This window comes from Hordeum vulgare, chromosome 5H (assembly GCF_904849725.1).
Source record: "Hordeum vulgare subsp. vulgare chromosome 5H, MorexV3_pseudomolecules_assembly, whole genome shotgun sequence".
NCBI lineage: Eukaryota > Viridiplantae > Streptophyta > Magnoliopsida > Poales > Poaceae > Hordeum > Hordeum vulgare.
The window spans coordinates 389,295,915-389,306,676 of record NC_058522.1 but is presented as its reverse complement, the minus strand read 5'-3'; positions in this window follow the sequence as shown (position 1 = coordinate 389,306,676).

Genomic DNA, 10,762 nt, shown 5'->3' with positions numbered 1-10,762 from the left:
AGCATAGTTTTCAGGAACTGAAAAGACGCCTGACTTCCGCACCTGTGTTGCTACCACCAGATTTTTCTAAGGACTTTGTTATCTATTGCGACGCCTCGCGACAAGGATTAGGTTGCATTCTCATGCAAGATCCTCATGTGATTGCATACGCATCTCGACAGTTGCGTCCACATGAGGCTAATTATCCCACACATGACCTTGAGCTTGCAGCTGTGGTCCATGCGCTAAAAACCTGGCAACATTACCTTCTGGGTAATCGTTGCGAAATATTCACTGATCACCAAAGTCTGAAATATATCTTCACCCAGCCGGATTTGAATCTCAGGCAAAGACGGTGGGTTGAGTTGATCTCGGATTACGACTTAGGGATAACTTACGCCCCGGGGAAGGCCAATGTTATGGCCGGCACTAAGTCGTAAATCTTATTGTAACAATTTGATGCTACAACAAGGTCAACCACATTTCTATGAGGATTTTCGGAAGTTGAATCTTCATATTGTTCCTCAAGGATTCCATTCTACCCTGGTGGCGAAGCCTACCCTTAAGGATCAAATTATAGCTGGCCAAAAGCGTGACAAGGGTATATCACGGATCAAGGAGAATATTTTTAGCGGAAACGCTAAAGAATTTTCCATCAACGATCAAGGTGTTGTGTTCTTCCAGAATCGTACATTGGTTCCTAAGAACCCACATCTAAGGCAGTTAATCCTTAAGGAGGCCCATGATTCTCCTCTCACCATTCATCCCGGTAGTACTAAGATGTATCAGGACCTACGCCACAGGTTCTGGTGGACTAGGATGAAGAGAGAAATTGCTGAGTTCGTTGCTAACTGCGACGTTTGTCGTCAAGTTAAGGCAGAACATCAAAGGCCTGCTGGCACCCTTCAACCTCTAGCTATTCCTGAATGGAAATGGGATAAAGTTAGTATGGATTTCATTACCGGATTTCCCAAGACCAGGAAAGGAAATAATGCTATCTTTGTGGTCATTGACCGTCTTTCCAAAGTGGCTCATTTTCTTCCCGTTCGTGAGAGTATCACAGCTAGCCAGCTAGCAGAGTTATATATCTCTTGAATAGTGTCTCTTCATGGTGTTCCCCTGGAGATTAACTCGGACCATGGGAGTATCTTTACTTCCCGCTTCTGGGATAGTTTTCAGAATGCCATGGGGACTCACCTATCTTTTAGCACTGCTTTCCATTCACAATCAAGTGGTCAAGTAGAAAGAGTGAATCAAATCCTAGAAGATATCCTCCGAGCTTGTGTTATAGCGTTCGGTATGAATTGGGAGAAGTGCCTTCCATTCGCCGAATTCGCTTATAACAATAGTTATCAATCAAGCTTGGGCAAAGCTCCTTTTGAAGTTCTCTATGGACGAAGATGTCGAACACCTCTTAATTGGACAGAAACCGGAGAGAGGAAACTCTTTGGCCCGGATATGATCCAGGATGCAGAAGAGCAGGTTCGCATTATTCGTCAAAAGTTGAAAACAGCCCAGTCTCGTCAAAAGAGCCAATATGATCGTCATCATAAGGTTGTGACCTTTGAAGTTGACGAGAAGGCTTACCTTCGGGTTACACCTTTGAAGGGTACCCATCGATTCGGTATCAAGGGCAAGTTGGCTCCTCGTTACATTGGTCCTTTTCGCATTCTTGCCAAACGAGGAGAAGTTGCCTACCAGTTGGAACTTCCTCGGCATCTTTCCATGGTTCATGATGTTTTCCACGTCTCGCAACTCAGGCGTTGCTTTTCGGATCCTATCCGTGAAGTGGACCACGAAACGCTTGATCTCCAAGATAACCTTTCATACCAAGAATACCCCGTGCGTATTCTTGATCAAGTTGAGCGTACCACTCGACGTCGAAACCTCAAGTTTCTTAAAGTTCAATGGTCAAATCATTCTAAAAAAGAGGCAACTTGGGAAAGAGAGGATCGTCTCCGACTTGAGTATCCTGCGTTATTCCCGACGACTTCTAAATCTCGGGACGAGATTATTTTGAGTGGGGTGAGTTGTCACTTCCCTGACACCTTAATCAAGTTAGCTTTGTGCTCATGATTCCTTTGCATTGCATCTAGGAAATTTTCAACAAGAACAAAGCAAGTGGTGAAGGAAAATTCCAAAACCCTAGCCACTTCTCAAAATAAAGGAAAATTCAAACTAGTTAAAATCAATGAACCCAAAATGGCCTCAAGAAAAGTTCAATCTTTCTGATAATTCATGGAAGTAAATAAGCAATGAAGAAAACCATTTTCTTGATACTTTAAGCATTTTAAATAAATGCAAAAAGCTACTCGTTTCAAGTTTAAAATTTGAAATCAGAAACTTTAAGTTTTCAAAAATGTTGAAAACTCCAGGAATGGTTGGATATATTCCAACAAATATTCTGGGGTGTTCAAAATAGTTTTTACAAACTATTTGGGAGCTGAGATAAATAGTAAATCAATGAAATAGCAAAACAGAAACAAAACAGGAAAAAAATAGAGGAAGAAACTACCTGACTCTCACCTCAGCCCAGGCCCAGTAGCGTTGCCGTCTTCCTCCTCGCCAGTAGGAGCAGGAGGTGGCCAACGCGTCGCCGCGCGCCTCCACGCAGCTCCCTGCCTGCCTGGCCGCCGCTTCGCGCTGGCAAGCACGGGGATAACCTCCCCGAGCACGTAGCTATCCATTCCCGTGCTCATTCTTCCCCCTCTCCTCTCGGTTCTCCCGATCCTCTGTGCCACCATTGCCAGGAGCTCGAGCTCGAGCTGCCCGTGCCCCTAGCCATAGGAACTTCCTCCCGAGTGTGCCGTTAGCTCCGGCTCGACGAGCTGGTCCTCCCTGCAGAAGCCGAAGCCTCCCCGAGCCCTGCAACGCCTACGACACCGTCGTCTTCAACCTTCGGCCGCCGGTGAGCTCTGCTCGATTCGTCGCCCTCAGTGCTTCCCCGAGCCGTCTAATCCCTCCTCTGCACTCCTCGTGAGCTTGAGCATCTTTCCCCTAAGATGTCCCCGTCGATCCCCTCCTCTAGGTCTAGTTCCATCGGAGCCCGACGAGGACCGCCGCTGCAGCTCGTCGCCGGTAGCCTCCGGTGAAGGGTTGGTCCGTCTGAGGCCACCAGCAGCCTCAGGACATCACGTAGATGCTTTAGGAGCCCAGCCCCGCGCGTTTTGACCCTGTAATCGATGGCTTCGACGATGGTCGAACTTGGTCACCGCCAAGCTCGTCGTCGGCGTTGATTTCGGCCACCCCAGCCCCTGGGGTTTGTCCCATCGTGTGCGCCGTCGAGTGGCCGTTCTCCCCATGGCCTCTGCCGTGAGTTTGGTCGTCGGAGGCGAGCTTCCGATGCCCTCCACCATACTGGTGGTCGCCGGAGGCTCCCCGCCGGCGAGGACGACCTCGCCGCCGGTGGATCTCAGCTGGCCTGAGCCTCTGACGTGTGGGGCCAGCCTCTGGATAATCTGGAATAGTAAAAATAAAACCAAATAATTTAATAAGACACTGACATGTGGGTCCAGTGAGATTAATTAGCTCATTAAGATTAATTCTAATCTAAAATTGACCAGAGACACTGACCAGTGGGTCCCATTGGTCAGGTTTGACTTTCAACGGCCAGTTGGACCTGGTGATGTCATGCTGATGCAATAAAGAGTTTCTGATTTAAAAGAATTCCAGAAAAATGCCAAAACTTCTAAAATTCATAGAAATTAATCTGTAACTCCAATGAAAATAATTTATATATGAAAAAGTATCAGAAAAATTGAAGGAATCTGAATATGTCATTTTCTAACATGTTTGAAAATGTTACAGAACCCAAACATGTAGATTAATGAATAAGTTAATTCTTATAAATACCTTGTAGATGGAATTTGGAAAATATTTAAATTTCACTATAAATGATATGATCAAACACTGTCCTAATTACAAACCAGCAACCTAACATGTCATTCCATGCATGTCAACATCAAGTTGATCTGAGCATGAGGTCGAATCAATTAAAATGGTATCCGAGAATACCTCGTTTGAAGTGGTATTTGAACTTGATTCAAATCAACTTCAAACCTAATACATGTTAGCTATAATAATTACCATCTTGTATTCTCATGCCATGCTCATGCATCATCTTGATTGCATATGTTTGATATTGGTTGTTCTCATTCCTTTCGGTAGGCTCCGCTCCCCCGGATTCCACCGAATATCCGTCTGACGGATATTGTCACTCCTCTAAGCAACAAGGCAAGCAACCATTTTTGATCATCCCGATAAATCCCATGTTCTTGCTCCTGCACTTACTTAATGCATTAGGATCAAATGCTTCAAATGCTTTTGCCACGTTAGTTGAACCCACTTCCTTTGCATGACCTATCCTTGTCACAGTAAATAGCTGAACCTTGCAACCTAGCATACCTGGTAGTTGCTTGAGCCATGATGTGCCTTATCCTGCTATGCATGCTATGCTTAGAGTTTTGTATGGTCTGTCATCTAGGAGATGAACAGAATTGTGAGAATGTGTTCGGTAAGCAAAGGTTGTGTGTTGAACCTGATTTGGTAAAGGTACCGGTGCAAGGCTGTGTAGGAATACATGGCGGGTTGTTTCATTGGAACCGTCCTTAGGAACTGAGTTCCGTGTATGTAATCCAAGACGAGATACTACCACATGCTGGGCCCTGAAATATGACCCCGCTCGACTTATTAATCACTTAGTACTCGGTCCAGGAGTTGCAAGTAGTTTCTGGTGTTTACAGTCATGCTGGAGGCCGTGCATGGTGCTGACCAGAGAGGTGGGCTATGATGCGGTGGGCAGTGGCACGGTGTACCAAGTGGCACCCAGATGGTGGGCTTGGGAACCCTGCGCACATCGTTTGAGGCCATTGCGGAAACCTCGGCCGGACTTCCATACGGGTTACTCTCAGATAGGCGATAAACCTGGACTAGGTACTAGTGTGGTTGACGGTCGTGGCCGACTCCCTCGCTGGGCTTACGCTTGAAGGTTGCCGAGGTGCATGACATGCACATGGCGATAAGTGGCGAGAGCGTGTGTGACGAAGTACACCCCTGCAGGGTTATGATCTATTCGAATAGCCGCGTCCGCGGATATGGACAACTTGGAGACATATGTTGTTCATAGATAACTTCAATGGCTACTCATAAAATTGTCAAGATAAGCGTGAGTGTCGTGGAAGGCATTTCTGTATGGAGACAAAATGATTCCATGATGGAGTATTGTTGTGGTGGTAGTGGACTCGTGTGCGAGAAATCAAGTTGTCAAAATTATTTAAAATTGCAAGTTGTCTAGCCACGAGTTAAATGCTGGCTTTCCGCATGAAACCCCACAATACCTTATTGATACATTGCATGAGTAGATAGTTATCCTAAAGTCTTGATGAGTACCTCTGTACTCATGTTTTCTTAATAAATGTTGCAGAGGTTGCTAATGACCCTAATGGAGGGTTCTTCATAGACATCGACGACGACGAGTAGCTGGTGTCCCAGCTACGATCTGGCCCTAGGTTGGGTCTGTAGTATAGTCAGGCCATGTGCCTTCTAGTTGCACCTGTCTGTACTCAAACAGTTTTAAACACTTCCGCTGGCTTGTCACTGAATGACTGCTATTATGGGTCGTGAGACCCTTACTATGTAATATTATGTGTGTGGCTCTTCTAAGCCTCTTAAATAAAGCTTGTATGTTTATGGTTATGTTGTGATGCCATCGATGTATCTATACATATCGGTATGCCATGCGTACGTGTGTCGTACTTGATATGTATGGGGTTTGATTACCTAGCCGTGACCTTTAGTAGCACTCCTTACAGGGAAATGCCCCTTTGTGATCCAACGAGCCATGGTAGCTCGCTACTGCTCCGGACACATTGGTTGACCGGCATGTGTCCTTCTTAGCTGCTGTTTCTGTCCCCTTTGGGGAAATGTCACGCGATGTAATGGAGTCCTTGCAGCTTGCTACGACTCGTCTACACTCGCCGTTGACCGACACCTGCTTTGTTGGGTCACGTATGCCTGTCCTTGTGCGGTACTGCCACTTTTGTTTATGACTAGACTTGTCGATCCGGGTTCTTTGACATTGGAATGCTAGTGACACAATTGCATACATGAGTCAAAAGGCGCAAACGGTCCCGGCTAAGGTAAGGCTGCAGCCGTGGAGCTAACCGTGCGTGAGACCGCAAAGGTATGCGATGTGTTACATGCTGGATTCCTATGGCTTAGGGTCGGGGTCCCGACACCTGTATCACCAATGAATGAGTCGCCCCCTTAGTGACCCGGCCCAGGCAATATCCCCAACATTAGGCCCAGATTGTCTTGAATTTATTCACGCCAATAAAACTTCACTCATTTTGGGGCGACTTGTATCACTCCTATCTTTTGACAGATGATAAGCCGCCATCCTTCATGAACTGTGTGAGCCACCATGCAATTTTTGACGACATCACCTTATCCCTTCAATTTCGGGATTTTAACGTCGTAACCGCCCAACGGATATTTTGCACCGCCATTTACTTATCCCGAAAATCTAGGTGCCATCATTGCAATTTTTCAGTTTTGACGCCTCTATTCCCGTGGTTGCCGCCTCGATTCCAGCGCCTGTTCTTTTAAATAGCCACACAGGGAGTGGGGCACCGTCACCTACCCCCACTTCGGCTTCCTCTCGACCTCCGTCTTCCGCGCACCATTCGTCTTCCTCGTGCCAGCGCCTCGGCCTCCTCATCAGCCCACGAAGCTCCGTCGGCAGTCGCTGCATCTTGGGCATCTCCGGGCCAATCGAAGGCGCGAAGCTCTCCACGTCCATTTCCAGCGCCGTCCTCTTCTCTCAGGTAAATTTCTTTCTCCATTAGGGTTAGACCGAGTTCTCCATTGTTCTCGCAAGCTAGCTCCGGAACACGACGAACCTCTTTCTTTACTGTGGATCCGTTTAATATCCTTGCGGTAGATCCCCGGTAATAACAAACTGCAGTAGTCTTATCGCATCTCTCAGCCATTAGAGGCTTTTCTCCATAGATCGAGATGATAGTACTACCGCATTCTCGCGTTCATAGCTTTTGCCATTTTTAGCAAGTATTATCCTTTTAATGCGATCCACCCGTAGATCCGTAATTTATCGCTCGTTTTGAGAAACATGTTTGTCCCTCTCCTGGGAATATCCCTAAGGAAGAAATCCTTTGAGAGTCGCTGATACGTATCCAGCGTATCTACTTTTCCAAACTCTTTTGCCCTTGTTTTGGACTATAATTTGCATGATTTGAATGGAACTAACCTGGACTGGCGCTGTTTTCAGCAGAATTGCCTTGGTGTTATTTTTGTGCAGAAATCAAAGTTCTCCAAACGTCCTGAAAATTTACGGGGAGCAGTTTTGGAAAATATAAAAAATATCTGCGCCAAGTTCCATCTCAGGGGGTGGGCCAGTGTGCCACAAGCCCCTGCCCCGCCGCCACCCCCCTGGTGGCGGTGGGCAGGCTTGTGGGGCCCACAGGCACCTGCCGCCCCCAACTCCAGCTCTATAAGTTGCCTTTCGTCCCAGAAAAAATAAAAAGATAAGTTTTCGTCGGGTTTTCGATACGGAGGCGCCGCCACCACCTGTTCTTCATCTGGAGGCCAGATCTGGAGTCCGTCTTGGGCTCCGGAGAGGGGAAATCGTCGCCATCGTCATCATCAACCATCTTCCCTCTCCAATTCCATGAAGCTCTTCGTCGTTCGTGAGTAATCTATTCATACGCTCGCTGGGCGGTGATGAGTAGGATGAGATCTATCATGTAATCGAGTTAGTTTTGATGGGGATTGATCCCTAGTATCCACTATGTTCTGAGATTTGATGTTGCTACTACTTTGCCATGCTTAATGCTTGTCACTAGGGCCCGAGTGCCATGATTTCAGATGTGAAATTATTATGTTGTCACCAATATATGTGTGTTTTAGATCCGATCTTGCAAGTTGTAGTTACGTACTATGTGTTATGATCCGGCAACCCCGGAGTGACAATAACCGGAACCACTCCCGGTGATGATCATAGTTTGAGGAGTTCATGTGTTCACCAAGTGCTAATGCGATGGTCCGGTTCTTTATTAAAAGGAGAACCTTAATATCCCGTAGTTTCCTTTTGGACCCCGCTACCACGGGAGGGATGGACAATAGATGTCATGCAAGTTCTTTTCCCTAAGTATGTATGACGACACACGGAATGCATGCCTACATCACATTGACGAACGGGAGATAGCCACATATCTCTCCGTGTTATAGCTCTTGCATGATGAATATCATCCAAACAAATCACCGACCCATTGCCTACGAGTTTGTCCTACTACCGTTGTTACTTGTTTTGCTCTGTTGCTGCTACTACTATTGCTACTGTTGTTACTTGTTTTTCTCTGCTGCTGCTACTACAGTTGCTACTGCTCTTACTTGTCTTGCTCAGCTACTACTACTGTTGCTACTATTGTCGCTTGCTACTATTGCTACTTGCTACTGTTGTCACTACTGCTGTTCCTTGCCACTGCTATTGCTCGTTACACTGTCGTTACTCGCTACTTTGCTTGTTACTATTGTGCTTGCAGATACTAATCTTTGAGGTGTGGTTGAATCTGACAAATTCAGTTGCTAATACTTGAGAGTATACTCTCACCTCCCGTCGTGCAAACCAAAAAAATTGGGTCGAATACTCTACCCTCGAAAACTGCTGCGAACCCACGCGCTGGTGGGCCATCAACAACATTCTTCCAGTTTCATTGCCGGGGAGTGCTATCAGCATTCTTCTGGTGCCGTTGTAGGAGAAGGTTAATTGTTATAAGCATTCGTTTAGCTAACACTAGAGATTGCAGGATCAGCACTTTTCTGGAGCCATTGCGAGGGAAGCACAGCTGACGTCAGCATTTTTCTGGCGCCGTTGTCGGGGAGGTATTGCTATATTCTCTGATTTACTTGGGATTTATATCTGCTGATCACTATGAAGAATCTGACGGATCCGAAGACCAAAGTCTTGCCCTCAACTACGAGGGGAGGTAAGGAATTGCCATCTAGCTCTACACTTGATTCACCTTCAGGTATGAGTAAGTTTGTGACTCCACCTCCTGCTAGAAATCTTGATATGTCGCCTGTGCTTGATGATACTATGCTTGATACTAGTGCTAGAGATGCTATGCTTGATACTGTGCCTGATACTTCTAGAGATGCTATGCTTGATACTGGTTTGCCTGATGATGCTAGAGATGCTATTTTTCCTGATGATGCTATGCTTGATACTGCTATAGATGGTCCTTTGCCTGTTCCACTAGGAGTGTTCCTTGATGCTCATATTTCTAGAGTTACTGCCAATGCTCGTGATGCTTCTGAAATTGCCGATGCTACTGAGATAGAACCTGCTTTTGCTCCTCCTAGATCTAGCTCTCCTAGATATGAATTGCCTGATATACCTAAGGGTTACGTTATGGAGGGAGAGATAGCTGAGGATTTTCTTGCGTGTAAGGATGCCTATGACGCTGAGATATTAATTCTCAAGTGGAAGGAAAACTCTCGGGAAGTTAGGATGAAAAATGATCCGAAGTTTGCCACTTCACCTATCTTTGTCACCGATAAGGATTATGAATTCTCTGTCGACCCTGAGATAATCTCTGTAGTCGAATCTGATCCTTTTCACGGTTATGAGTCTGAGATGGTCATAGCCCATCTTGCCAAACTATCCGAAATAGCCAACCTTTTCACTAATGAGGAGAAGATCCGCCACTACTATATCCTTAAGATGTTTCCTTTCTCTCTAAAGGATGATGCTAAAGCCTGGTTCACCTCTCTTGCTCCTGGATGTGTGCGTAGTCCCCAGGAGATGGTCTATTACTTCTGTGAGAAATATTTCCCTCCCCATAAGAAGCAAGCTGCCTTGCAGGAAATATACAACTTTGCTCAACTCCAAGAAGAGAGTCTTCCACAAGCTTGGGGGAGGCTCGTCCAGCTACAGAATGCTTTGCCTGATCACCCTCTCAAGAAGAATGAGATACTTGATATCCTCTATAAAGGACTTACCGATGCCTCTAGAGACTACCTAGATAGTTGTGTCGGTTGTGTTTTTAGGGAACAAACTGTAGAACAAGCTGAGACTCTGCTGAATAACATCTTGATCAACGATAATGCTTGGACTATTCCCGAACCACCTCCTAAGCCAACTCCTAAGAAAAGAGGTATTCTATTCTTCAGTCCTGAAGATATGCAAGAAGCCAAGAAATCTATGCAAGAGAAAGGCATTAGATCTGAAGATGTCAAAAATCTACCACCTATCGAAGAGATCCATGGTCTCGATAACCCGGTATAGGTAGTAGAAGTGAATTCTCTGCGTAGGTTTGACGAGAGTGATATTCCTTTTGATAAACCTGCTAGCCTATGCTTTGATGAATTTGAAAACTTTGTTGCCAAACAACAGAGTTTCAATGATTATGTTAGCAGACATTTGGAACAAAGTACTCGTATGCTTAGCCATCTAAGTGCTTGTGTAGACAGAAATGTCAATGCTCTGAAGCTTGTGAGTAAGCATGCCTCTATGATTACTACTTAGGTAGAACAAGTACTTAAAGCTCAGAATGACTTGCTCAATGCATTAAATGACAACTCTGTCAGAGTCATTACTAGAGGAGGCAAAATGACTCAGGAACCTTTGTATCCTGAAGGTCATCCTAAGAGAATTGATCAAGATTCTCAAGGAATCAATGCTGATACACCTAGTCATCCTAAGCAGAAGAAGAAGGTTGATAGAAACCTGCACGCCAGTTCACCAAATACTATCACACCTGAAGAA